Source organism: Ursus arctos, unplaced genomic scaffold (assembly GCF_023065955.2).
Source record: "Ursus arctos isolate Adak ecotype North America unplaced genomic scaffold, UrsArc2.0 scaffold_4, whole genome shotgun sequence".
Classification (NCBI taxonomy): domain Eukaryota; kingdom Metazoa; phylum Chordata; class Mammalia; order Carnivora; family Ursidae; genus Ursus; species Ursus arctos.
The window spans coordinates 30,852,759-30,866,786 of NW_026623056.1; the positions used below are offsets into that span (position 1 = coordinate 30,852,759).

Consider the following 14,028-nt stretch of genomic DNA (forward strand, 5'->3'; position numbering starts at 1 on the left):
CTGACTGAAAAATTGTATGTAAAATGACATTATTCAAAGTGGAAGGACATCCAAAGGCTGATATTCTACTGATATCCTGTTTGGATTCAACCATACCAAGCAATGCCACTCAAGCACCACGAGGCCTAATTGTTTATTTTTTTAAAGATATATTTATTGTTGAGAGGGAGAAAGAGGGAGTGCGCATGAGTGGTGGAGGGAGAGGGCAGAGGGAAAGAATTTCAATCAGACTCCTCGCTGAGTGTGGAGCCTGACGTGGGGCTCAGTCCCAGAACCTGGAGATCAAGACCTGAGCTGAAATCAAGTCACGCTCAACCGACTGAACCACCCAGGTGCCCCAAGGCCAAATTATTAATTCGCCAAGTATTTCTTGATCACCAGATGTGTTTCCGTCATTTTCTGGGTGCTGAGGATATGATGCAGGACAAGACAAATGTCTTCAGAAAGCTTTCAGCCTGAACAATCAGAAAGGCAGCTATACGATTGAGTATAACAAAAGAGGAATTACAGATTCTTTGGAAAAATTTAAGAGGGAGGGGGATAAATTAATCAGGGGTTGGGAGGAAGGCCTTCTAGAGAAAGTGAAACTCAAGCTGAGACCAAAAGTATTTATAAGAGTTAGGTGAATGAAGGATACAGCAAATCAGGAGCAGAGTTGGAAGAGTATTTTATGCAGAGAGAATAGCTCTTATAAAGGCTGAATCTGTTGTGACTTTGCCCAAATTTTACTTCAGAATTCCACGATACAGAGGCCAGCTAATCTCACCATATATCTCTTGCCTATTCTGAAATCCGTATTTCTCTATACTCCCCAAATTTCCTGACCCTTATATCCTTGCTCAGAACACTTCTTCTGCCTCATCTTACTGTAACCAGCATTTTTCCTCTTTTTTTAAAAATCCCCTTCGTCTCTTTCATCACCCTCACCCAACTCCCCTCTGTAACCATGTTTATTCTTTATAGTTAAGAGTCTGTTTCTTGGTTTCTTTCTGTGTTTTCTTTGTTTTGTTTCTTAAATTCCACATATGAGTGAAATCATATGGTATTTGTCTTTTCTCTGATTTCTTTTGCTTAGCATAATACTCTTTCACTCCATTCATGTTGTTGCAAATGGCAAGATTTCATTATTTTGGGGAGGCTGAATAATATGCAAATAGTTAAAGTTTTACTTCTTCCTTACCAATTTGGATGCCTTTTATTTCTTTTTCTTGTCTGATTGCTGTGGCAGCATTCTTCCTCTTGAAAGAAGCATGCTTCCTGTCTCATATGGTACTGTGTGTGTGTGTGTGTGTGTGTGTGTGTGTGTGTGTATATATATATATAATCTTCTTTATCCATTCATCTATCAATGGATACTTGGGCTGCTTCCATAATTCGGCTATTATAAATAATGCTGCAATGAACATAGGGGTGCATATATCTTTTCAAATTAGTGTTTTTGCATTCTTTGGCAATAGTGGAATTACTGGATCATTTGGCAATTCTGTTTTTAATTTTTGGAGGCACCTCCATACTGTTATCTTTTTTTTTTCCTCCATACTGTTTTCCACAGTGACTGTACCAATTTGCATTGCATGAAGGTAACTTTTCTCCACATCCTTGCCAACACTTGTTGTTTCTTGTGTTTAAAAAAATTTTTTTTAAGTTGTTATTTAAATTCCAGTTAGTTAACATACAATATAAAATTACTTTCAGGTGTACAACTTGTTTCCTGTGTTTTTGATTTTAGCCACTCTGACAGGTGTGAGTGCTATCTCATTGTGGTTTTGATTTGCATTTCCCTGATGAGTGATGTTGAGCATCTTTTCATGTGTCTGTTGGCCATCTGTATGTCTTCTTTGGAGAAACGTCTGTTCATGACTTCTGCCCATTTTTAAATTGGATTATTTGCTTTTTGGGTGTCGAGATATATATATATATATATATACAACTTTATATATTTTGGATACCAAGCCTTTATCAGATATGTCATTTGCAAATATCTTCTCCCATTCTGTAGGTTGCCTTTTAGTTTTGTCAATTGTTACCTTTGCTGGGCAGAAGCTTTTCATTTTGTTTCTCTCCCAAACCGTGTCTCTGTACTTCCTAACTTTCCTTGATGTGGCCTCTTCTATCCCTCTAGTCGTGCAGTTCTATCAGTCCTTAGGTCGATTTTATGAGTATTCTGAATTATTTGATAGTTATCTGGTTGTGCTCTAGGAACAAGAGGAGCATAGGGTTCTTCTATTATGCCACCATCTTAGCTCCTCAGAAGTTTCTTATTTTGACATAGTCCCAATAGGTTATTTTTGCCTTTGTTTCCCTTGCCTGAGGAAACATATCTAGAAAAATGTCAGAGAAATTACTGCCTGTGCTCTCTTGTGGGATTTTTATGGTTTCAGATCTCACATTTAGGGCCTTAATCCATTTTGAGTTTATTTTTGTGTGTGCTATAAGAAAGTGGTCCAGTTTTATTCTTTTGCATGTTGCTGTCCATTATTTTCCATCACCATTAGTTGAAGAGACTTTTTCCCATTGTATATTCTTGCCTCCTTTGTTGAAGATTAATTGACCACATAACTGTGGGTTTATTTCTCGGCTCTCTACTCTGTTCCACTGATCTATGTATCTGTTCTTGTGCCAGTACCATACTGTTTTGATTACTGCAGCTTGTAGTATATCTTAAAATCTGGGATTGTGATACCTCCAGTTTTGTTCTTTTTTTTCAAGATTGCTTTGACTATGCAGGGTCTTTTGTTGTTCCATACAAATTTTAGGAGTATTTTTTCCAGTTCTGTGAAAAATGCTGTTGGTACTTTGATAGGGATTGCATTAAATATGTAGGTTGCTTTGGATGGTATGAACATTTAACAATATTTGTTCTTCTAATCCATGAGCATGGAATATCTTTCCATTTGTTTGTGTCATCTTCAATTTCTTTCATCAGTGTTTTATAGTTTTCAGGGTACAGGTCTTTCACCTCCTAAATTAAGGTTATTCCTAGGTATTTTACTCTTTTTGATGCAAGTGTAAATGGGATTGTTTTCTTGATTTCTCTTTCTGCTACTTCATTTTTAATGTATAGAAATGCAGTGAATTTCTGTATATTGAGTTTGTATCCTGCAACCTTACTGAATTCATTTATAAGTTCTAATAGTTATTTAGTGGAGTCTTTAGGGTTTTCTATATATAGTATCATATCATCTGCAAATAGTTAAAGTTTTACTTCTTCCTTACCAATTTGGATGCCTTTTATTTCTTTTTCTTGTCTGATTGCTGTGGCAGCAGTCTTCCTCTTGAAAGAAGCATGCCTCCTGTCTCGTATGGTACTGTCTTTGGATATGGGCAAGAGAGGCCCTGACCTGAACTTCTAGTTTGAGAGGGCACCACTCTGGCCTTCCTGTAGGTTTTCTCATCTTTACACGGTGAGTAGTCTATCGGGTCAAGAGAATGTATCCATTTGAAGCCTGCATACTTCACTTCTAAACCACCCACTAGGTACCTGGAACCCCCAATTTCTGGCCTAAACAGCTCCAAGTCTATTTCCAGGGCCTAAATTGAACCGCTTTCTTGGGTCTGTCCTCCTGAGAGTAGATTATGCTACAGTCTGCATCAAGAATGGCCAAAGGGTGACTATTGCAGGGATGGGGTTTGGACATGAAGGCTGAGTTGGTCACATGCCTGTGTGTAAGCTTGTGTCATAAAGCTAAAATAATGCTTAAATTATTTATAACCTTAAAGCTTATATTAAGAAAAAATAAAGGCAGAAAGTATCAGCTAAGCATCCAACTTAAGAAAATCAGAGTAAACTTGAAAGGATAAAAACAGAAAATAATGAAATAGACACAAAAACATACAACAGAGAGAAATAATAAAGTCAATAGCCATATCTTTGTAAAGATTTTAAAAATAGACCAATCTTTGGCAAGATTGATCAAGAAAAAACAAAAGGTACAAATAAAGAATTTGAGGACTAAAAAGAGGATGTAACTAAAATACATTAGAGATCTAAAGGTAATAATACTAGGAACAATTTTGTGCTAATAAGTTGAACATTTAGAAAAAATATAGATTTTGTTATGAAAACATAACCTACCACGATTGACTGAAGAACTAGAAATCCTGAATTTTCCAATATCTATTAAATAGGTTGAATCAGCAATTAAAGTTTTACCTACCAAGTAAACAAATACAACAGGCTAAGATGATTTTACTAGTGAGTTCTACCAAATCTTCAAAGAACAGATAATTTCAATTTTATGTAAAATCTTCTAGAGAACTTCTTAGATAAATAAGAGGGAACATTCCACAACAAATTTTTCAAGGCTAGTTTAACTTTGATACCAGGAATAGACAACCAGTATAGATGGGAAAAATACAGACTGATTCATTTATGTAAATAGATGCACAAAGTACAAATCTTAATAAAACAATTAATATAATTCAGCTCTGTATAAATAGATAAATCATGGTCAAGTTAGGTTTATTTGAGAAATGTGATGATAATTTAAGAACATCTATTACTGTAACTCACCAATAAGTATGTTAACCTAGAGCAAGCATCATATTTCATGGTAAAACATTGGAACGATTCCCTATAAAATCAGGAATGAGACAATAGATGCTATCTGCCACCACTTACCCTCCACAATGAGTTAGAACTCCCATCCAACACAGTAAAGAAGAATAAATGAAAAACATGACTAGTGGTGGTGAAATAAAAATGCATTAATCACAGGAAACATGATTGTCTATAGAAAATCCAAGGAAATCTGAAGACAAATTATTAGAATGAATAAAAGCATTCTGCAAGGTTGTAAATAGAAGTTATATATAAATCAATTTCATTCTTATGCATGAGAATAAATATATTGACTTTTTTACCATTACAATAGCATCACCAAAAAAATAAAGTGACTAGAAATAAGTTTAACAAAAGATGTATAGAAATTTAATGAAAAAAATAATAAAATGTTATTCAAAGGCATTAAAGAAAATCTAAATAAATGGAGAGATATACTATATTGTCATCAAATGTATAAAACTCAATATAATAAAGATCTCTATTCTCCAAAAATAAATCTTATCAATACAATTTTAATCAAAACCATAAGATTTTCTTCATAGAAATTGATGGAGTACTTTTAAAATTTATATTAAATAAAATGGCCCAAGAAGAGCCAAGGTAATTTTAAAAAAGAAAAACAAAGAAGAGGTGACTTAACTAAAACATATCATGACTTATTATACAACTATAGTAATTATGATGTGTTATTGGTGCAGAAATAGGCAAACAGACCAACTGAACAGAATAGAAAGCTCCAAAACAGACCTATGCCAATGTAGAACTTGAGAATATATGTATCTTGAATATATATATACTCATACATATATATCTCAAATATATATCTCTATGTAGGCGTTTAACATGTATAAAATACATATACATTTATAAATATGTATATTTGAGAAATATATCTCAAGTTTACATATTATAAAAATTATATACTATAAATATATATGATTATATATTATATATTAAGTTTATTATTATAAAAATTATATACTATTTATATAGGTGATTATATACTATAAAAATTATATATTCTGCAATATTTATGTTGTAACTTTTCACATTGCAGGTTTAATGGTGTCAATATTTTTATGGTACATGTATAAAATTTTCCAGCAGATATTTGCCATTAGAAGCTAAGTACTATTTAAAAGTCAGGACTCTGGAACACCTGGGTGACTCAGTCGGTTAAGCATCTGCCTTTGGCTCAGGTCACTATCCCAGGGTTCCGGGATTGAGTCCCTCATCAGGCTCCCTGCTCAGCCAGGAGCCTGCTTCTCCCTCTGCCTGCCACTCCCCCTGCTGTGCATGCTGTCTCTCTCCGACAAATAAATAAAATCTTTAAAAGTCAGAATTCACATGATACAGAATACAGTTGATTTCTTTTTTTTTTTTTAAGATTTTATTTATTTATTTGACAGAGAGAGACAGCCAGCGAGAGAGGGAACACAAGCAGGGGGAGTGGGAGAGGAAGAAGCAGGCTCTCAGCAAAGGAGCCTGATGTGGGGCTCGATCCTAGAAAGCCAGGATCACGCCCTGAGCCAAAGGCAGACTCCTAACAACTGAGCCACTCAGGTGCCCCAGAATACAGTTGATTTCTTATTCAAGTTTCTGTATCAAGTCAAAACTGGCTATTTGATGCTGGCATTTTTGCACACCAGTTCTTCTTACTTTCTGAGTATCATGTGACTATCTATATACATACCTTTCTCAGTAAAGCGCTCTGAGTGTGTGTATATATGTGAATGACAGAGGTAAAACTGTGGATCACTGGAAAAACAATGGACCAATCTCAATAAATGGTCTTAGACAACGGTTAAGGAAATGGAAAACAATAAATTTGGATCTTGTTCTAGGTCTAGACAGGGCCTAAGATGGTGATTCTTGTTCAAATGACCTTTTGGGGGACTGCTTTCGGGAATATGGGAATGAAGGCACCATAGGGCAGGGGGAAAGCTAGTAGGAATATGGTCTCAGCTGAAGACTAGCTTCAGTATAATTTCAAGGGAAAGCTCTAGAACACAAATTGTACCATTAGATTAAGTTGAACACTGTAACAGCAGTTGGCCTTTTGAAGTGATGTCAGTTATTGGCCTCCCTCTGTCCTTGAGGGTAGGAGTAGGAGACTTCTAGCAAGCTGGCTCCTGTTAGGCCTGTACTTCTTCAGAGAAGGGGGCAGCTGAAAGTTATCTGCCAGCACTCACGTCAGGTTGGGGAATGGGTATACTGGCTAGATGAAGTGAATTCATTTCATTTCCCCCACTAGTACAGATAGGGAAGAGTGACAACTGTTCTGACTTGCCTGACCTTCCAGGTTTTGGTGCCCAAATTCCCAAATCCTGGGAAACCCTTCTGGACACACAAAAAATCCTGGTCTACGATGAGTGTGGAAGATAGGGGGAAAAGTACAAAACCCATCTGTATGACAGCCCAAAAAATAGGGGCTGAAAGCAACCACACCACTTTTAGTGTCAAATAGATATAGTGTAGATTCTTTGACGTCTATAGTTACTATCTTGCTGTTTCCCACCCCCCCCCCGGCCATTGATGTTGGTAACCGTGATTTGCAGTTCACAACAATCATCATCCACTGTTGCATCATTCTGAAGGATATGACTTAAGTGTGCAGTGTAAGTGTGTTGTAATCAGAAGCATTAGCAGTCCATCTTTGGCTTTGCCTGTGGGTTAACTGCTGTGCCTCGTACAAGTTGAATTTTTTTTAACACTGTGAATGTTGTGACCATATTTTATAAGAGTGGCGATAATGAAGATGAGAATGGTTATAACACCACCAACAGCATGACCCAGATATCACTGCAAAAGAAACCCAAATGACTGTGTAATGTTGATGACCAATGGAAGACAATATAACTGGATTAGGAAGGTAAATAACAAAAACAGAGCATACTGCACAATATGCAGGGAAGAATTTCGGATTGGCTATAGTGGAGAAGATGTGAAAGTGCATATGGACACTGAATCTTACAAGTCTGGAATAAGAGAGACAAGTACTTCAGAATCAATCAAAAGTTTTTTAGTTTCTCAAAGATACCAATGCTCAGCTGAAAATAGCTGCCGAATTAGCTTGGGCTATCACATGAACCAGTGAGCATTACTGTATGGTACCTTTGACTGCTCTATGGAACTGAATAAGGTTACATTTCCTGATTCAAAACAAAACAAAACAAAACTCCCCTCTAGCTCTTAAGGCAATTTGACCTGAAAAATGGGAGTTTCAAATTGGCTTCTTACTGTCTATTAAGATTTTAAATGAAACCATATACACAAAACAAAGGGTGTTCTATCTTGTTCAAAGACAAAGTAGACTTGGCTCATTTATCTGCTTTCAGTGCAAATGTTAATTTTGACAAATTCTATTCAGTCTCTAAACTTCCAAAGAAAATGAAACAATGTCATCTGTGAAACACCTTAGACGTAATACTGCTAAAAAGAAAGGATGTGGTTTGCTTACCTGGGATATGGAGGTTTTCATAATGGAAGTGTTTGGTCATTTCAGTTTCCTTAAAATGTGCAGAAGCATTTGATTTAATTTTTGACTTTACAGAAATGGAAGGAGATAGCTACCTGAAACATGTGCCTACAAGATGACTATCATTGGGGTGCCTGGCTGGCTCAGTCGGTAGAGCATGCGGCTTTAATCTCAGGGTTGTGAGTTAAAGCCCCATGTTGGGTATAGAGATTACTTAAAAAAATAAGTAAGTAAATAAATAAAACCACATTATATATATGTGTGTGTATGCATATATATGTATATACATGTGTGTGTATGTATATATATATATACACACACATACATAACAAACATATGTATATATGTAACAAATGACTATCATTGTTGCTAGCCATAGAAAATATGTTAAAATCATGGCCTGCCATAAAATCATATTTTCAAAGTATGGAAAAAGAAGAATGTCCTGCTTCAATTTGGCAATATGTTGAGCATGAGAATGGAGAGGACTACAGTGAAACAGAAATAAACATGCTGGTTCTCTAAAACTGTCTGATAATCCTTGAAGAAGGCATGAGGAATCTAGCAAAAGATGAACCAACTGCACGGGAGTTATTCAATGTTATGTTAGATTGAGTCAAAAACTCAAACAGATTAAAAAAAAAGATGAATTTTTGGGGAAATAAACTATTTCAGAACTTTTTAAGAAGTCGCTAAAAAAGAGGGCACGACACGGTCGATTAAGCACCCAACTTTTGCTTTCCACTCAGGTCGTGATCTCAAGGTTGTGAGATGGAGCCCTGTGTCAGCTCTGTGCTTAGCACGGAGGAGTGGGTCTGAGACGCTCCCTTTCCCTCTGCTCCTCCCCTTGCTTGTGCACACGCTCTCTCTCTCTTTAAAATAAACAAATAAATTTTTTTTGTTTTGTTTTTTAAAGATTTTATTTTTTTATTCGACAGGATAGAGACAGCCAGTGAGAGAGGGAACACAAGCAGGGGGAGTGGGAGAGGAAGAAGCAGGCTCATAGCGGAGGAGCCTGATGTGGGGCTCGATCCCATAACGCCAGGATCACGCCCTGAGCCAAAGGCAGACGCTAAACTGCTGTGCCACCCAGGCACCCCTAAAATAAACAAATAAATCTTAAGAAAAAAAAGAAGTCCCTAAAAAAAGGCAACCAAGTTAAGCAGAACTTTTTGAATTTCTTTACTAAAACTGTACACTTACTTGGAAGCTAACTTCAATTTCACAAGTTTAAATTACTTTTGTGTTTTAAAAGCATTTTCCCTGGGGAAAAGAGGTTTAACTTATGATGACATACAATGTGCTTCAGAGTGTTTTTAAAATGATGAGCAGTTTGGATAGGAACAGCTTACATGATTAATTTAGAGAGGCAAAGAACCTAACTGACAAACATCCGGCTTACCAAAGCAAGTCTGTAGACACAAAGTAGGTAGACACAAAGGTAGACACTTCGGAGAGCTAGAAACAAATCCCTACAAATTTAGAAATGTGCTGTGCTAGTAAATAAAATCCTAAGTATTCTGTGCTCAAACACTTTCATTGAGAGAATATATATTTACTTTAACCATTATGTTAAAAAAAAAAGAAAGACGTCCTAAAGGCCCCAGGCAGTTCAGAGTATTAATGGAAAAGGAAATAAAGAATAAAAAATTCCCATTGTATCATTGAACAGAAAGAAACATATTGCTTTTTAATTTAATATTGGTAATATCTGTTTAATTAGGTCTACTGCATTTACATTCTCCTTTAAAAAATTCTTACATTTATGTATCTTAAGAATATAGACTAATAGGGCCCACAAAATTTAAATATGCAAAAAAGAGTTAAAACAGTTAAAATAAATTGCTGTACCAGAGCACAGAAAAGAACATAAAGATATTACATTATAAAAATATTAGGGCGTCTGGGTGGCTCAGTCAGTTAAGTGCCTGCCTTCAGGTCATGATCTCAGGGTCCGGAGAAAGAGCCCTGCATCATGCTCCCTGCTCAGTGGGAAGTCTGCTTCTCATTCTCCCTCTGCCCCTCCCCCCAATTTGTGCTTGTGCACATGCTCTCTCTCTCTCTCAAATAAAAAAAATAAAAAACTTAAAAAATTTTTATATGCCCAACTCTTGATTTCAGCTCAGATTATGATCTCAGGGTTGTGAAATCAAGCCCCATGTTGGGCTCTGCACTGGGCATGGAGCCTGCTTAAGATTCTCACTCCCTCCCTCTGACCCTCCCCCTTTTTCAAAAATTGTTATATTTTTCTCACATGTTATTTGCTTAATTATAATTAGTCTTCCTATTATTGCTAGTTGCCACTTTCAGCTAGTCCTATTGCTATTTTAAGTAATAGCATTAATGTAATGGAAAAGAAATAGAATATATAATTTCAAGTAAATACATGTTTTTATATTAAAGTAATAACATATGTGTATAATCATATTATCATTTATTTTCACACCTATCAGATTGGCAAAAAAAAAAAAAAAAGCCAGACATTTTCAAATGTTAGCAAGGATGTTTAGAAAAGAGAATCTTATATATTGCTTGTGGAGTATAAATTGGTACAACCACTTTGTGAAATCTTCTTGCGATATTCAGTATATTAGTTTTCTATTGTTGTGTAACAAATTACCAGAAACCTAGTGGCTTAAAACATATTATCTCACAGTTTCTGTGGCCCAGAAGTCTAGGCACAGCTTGACTGTTTCATTGGCTCAGGGTCTCACAAAGTTGCAATCAAGGTATAAGTCAGGCTGTCTTCTCATCTGGAGGCTTGACTGGGGAAGTGTCACTTCCAAGCTCTCTCAGGTTGTTGGCAGAATTCATTTCCTCATGGTTGTAGGACTGAGGGCCCTGGCTTCTTACTGGCTGTCAGCTGGAGGCACTCAGGTCCTAGAAGCCATCAGTAGTTCCCTGGCACATGACCCTCTCCTTTGGCAGTTCACAGCATGACAGCTCACTTCTTCAAGCCCATTAGGAGCATGTCTAGCCCCAGCCTGCTAAAATGAAATGTAATCATGGGACTAACATTCCATTATCTTTGCCATATTCTATTGGCTAGAATTAAGTCAAAGGTCCCACTCACACTTGAGGGGTAGGGATTAATACGGCAACACTAGGGGACAAATATCATGGGGCCATCTTAGAATTCTGCCTACCACAGCTAGTGAAATTAAAGAGGTAGTATCCTAGGATCTAGCAGTTTCCCTATATACACAAAGATGTGCGCAAAAATGCTCATAGCAGTATTGTTCGTAGTGGCAAAACTATTGTTCTACAATTTTAAAATTTCTCAAACTACAAAAAGATAAAGCCAGAGAGATATTCACTAATAAAACATGTTGTGTGGTAGGATGACATTTTTGTAAAAGTAACATATACATAAGAATTTTGCTTCAGCAATGGCCTACTGTTGTCAAACAAATCCTCCCACTACTGAGAATAACTGGACAAAATATAAAAACATTAAGGCATGAAGGAGTCACAAGGCAGTGAGAATTTGTGGGTCCAAGATCTGGAAGAAAACGGAAGCCATAAGGCTGACATTTGCATCACTGTTCCACCTGAGGTGATTGCTAAGTCTGAAAGCAGTGGCTGAGAAACTGAGTAGAGCTTTTGGCTGTCTCATGGGCCTGAGGAAACTGGGCCCAGAAAGAGAGTCTGGGCCAAGGAAGAAGGGCCCTAACTAGGAGTAAGGGTGAAATGGAAAGAAACTAGTTTTCACAAGACTAAAGTCCAGCTCTGAATAATCTTAGTTCCTGATTGGAATAAAGTGATCTCTCCTCTTATGCTAAGTGAAATAAGTCAAGCAAAGAAAGGCAATTATCATATGGTTTCACTCATTTATAGAACATAAGGAATAGCAGGGAGATAGGTAGGAGAAGGAAGGGAAGAATGAAGGGGGGGTAAACACAAGGGGGAATGAAGCATGAGAGACTATGGACTCTGGGAAACAAACTGAGGGTTTCAGAGGGGAGGGGCAGGTGGGGGATTGGGATAGGCCGGTGATGGGTATTAAGGAGGGCGTGTATTGCATGGAGCACTGGGTGTTATACGCAAACAATGAATCATGGAACACTACATCAAAAACTAAGAATGTACTGTATGGTGACTAACATAACAGAATAAAAAATTTTAAAAAAAGTTTTCTCTCCTCAGTTTACCCGTGATCAGGTATACTTGCCCCTAAGTCTCTTCCTTAGAACACCTTCCTTTCCCTAGTCCCCTTGCTCAAACTCAATTCACCCTAAAAAACACACTGTTCACCAGTGGAGAATGCTGATGCGGCAGGAAGAGATTCAGGACAAATGAAAATTTCATAGCCTAGGATTCAGTTAGTGTGTGGTCCTCCCTCCCACACTTATAAATGAATTAAGCTACCAGATTTCTTTCACGTTGCTTCTCTGCCAGTGCTTTAAAACAATTTGATAAACCATGTCACATATGAGACTTTCTATTCTGTGACCTCGGCTTGGCTGGCTTCAGTCCTTCTTTTTTGAAAGCACTGTTCAAAAAGAATTCCATCAAATTTAACAGTAACAATTATTTGTCCAAACTTTCGTTTGCGAGCACTTGGGAGTGAAGCAACTATTTATGTTTTACTTAATTTCTTAGTTATTTTTGATACTTCTCATACATTATCAGGCAAAAGGGAAGGGAGAGAACAACAGCAAAACACCCAAAAGCCTCTTCACACGTGCTGCCTGTGAATGCCTTAGACAAGGGCACTGACTTTTAACACTTTTACAATACTCCCTCAGCCTTCACTCATTCCATCGTTTATTTGATAAACGTGTATTAGGTACAAACTGTATTAGAGGCTAGTCATGGACAGGTGAGGCGAGGCGGGGCCTTCCACTTAGGAAGAGCTGTGATGACAGATTTGTACACATAACTTTGCAATTCAACCTAAGTACCGTCCCACGGTCACCCCACCACGATTCTCCAACCTTTGCCATTGACTGCGAATCTCCTCCTCAGTAAGATCTTCCCGATCCCCGACTGTTCACTGGTTCCCCCTAGCCGCTAGGACTTCCAGGGAAAGACGGGTAGAAAACTACACTTCCCGTTAGCCTCTGCAGCGGGGCAGCAGAAGGAAGTGCGCAGGCGTGCGGGCCGGCCCCCGCGCGCAGGCGCACTGCGAACGCCCGCTGAGCTGGGTCTCGCTGCTGGGTGCGCGGCGGCGGAGAGCGAGGCCTGGTGAGCACCGGCGCTGGCCGGCTGTTGGAGCTCGTGCGCGGGAGAGGTACGGCGGGCCGGCAAGCGAGCGAGCGGCTAACCCCAGCATCGGCACCGGGATCGGTTGCCTTGAGCCTGGTGAGTGCGGGGCCCCGTGGCTCTGGCCCCTCCCCCTCTCACTGGCGGATCCGGCAGTCCTCGGCGGGACCTGGGAGAGGCCCCGGGGCGAGGGCGGGCGCCGGCCAGGCTCGGGCTCGCGTTCCTGGGCCCGGGCGCTCGCGGAGCGTCCGTGCGTCACGGTCCCGGCTGCCCTAACGGCCGCGCGGCCGGCGGAGGGGAGGGTGGGGGTGGGGAGCGCTGGTGTGATCGCCATCGGGAACGCCGGTCCAGGCGAGGCGGGGCGGGGCGGCGCGGCGAGGCGGCGGGGCTGGAAGCGGCGCCGGGGACTGCGGGGCGCCGAGGCAGCGGGGCGGAGAGGAGGCGAGCGCTGAGCCTGCGCCGCGGCCCGGCGCGAGCGGGCGGGCGGGGGGCGGGGGTGGGCAGCGCAGAGTGCTGGGACTGAGGCAGGAGGGAGCAGGGGGCGCGTGTAGAAATCCTGATGGAGGTTGGAAGGGACCGTCTCGGGAATTCACAAGTTACAGCCCTAGCCGGAGCCGGTGGTTGGGAGGGAGGGGGGCGGGGGTGGAGACGGACGGCTGCAGTTTACAGATGTCATAACAACATGGGCCTGAAGCGGCTGACCGGGGTGTGGTAATTATAGGAATCACAGAACTTCGTCTGCATATAGTGTAAGTGGTTATGCGAGGGAAACTGCTAAGTA

The 14,028-nt window shown here is 39.5% G+C and overlaps 1 protein-coding gene across 1 annotated transcript in view; it reads left to right on the forward strand.

The window, feature by feature from the left end:
* Positions 1 to 13,131: 13,131 nt before the first annotated feature.
* Positions 13,132 to 14,028, forward strand: part of KPNA1 (karyopherin subunit alpha 1) — a 68,902-nt gene continuing 68,005 nt past the window's right edge. Inside the window, exon 1 of the mRNA XM_026494772.4 lies at positions 13,132 to 13,346. The gene's annotated coding sequence lies outside the window, so the exon portion shown is untranslated. The remainder of the gene's footprint in view (positions 13,347 to 14,028) is intronic.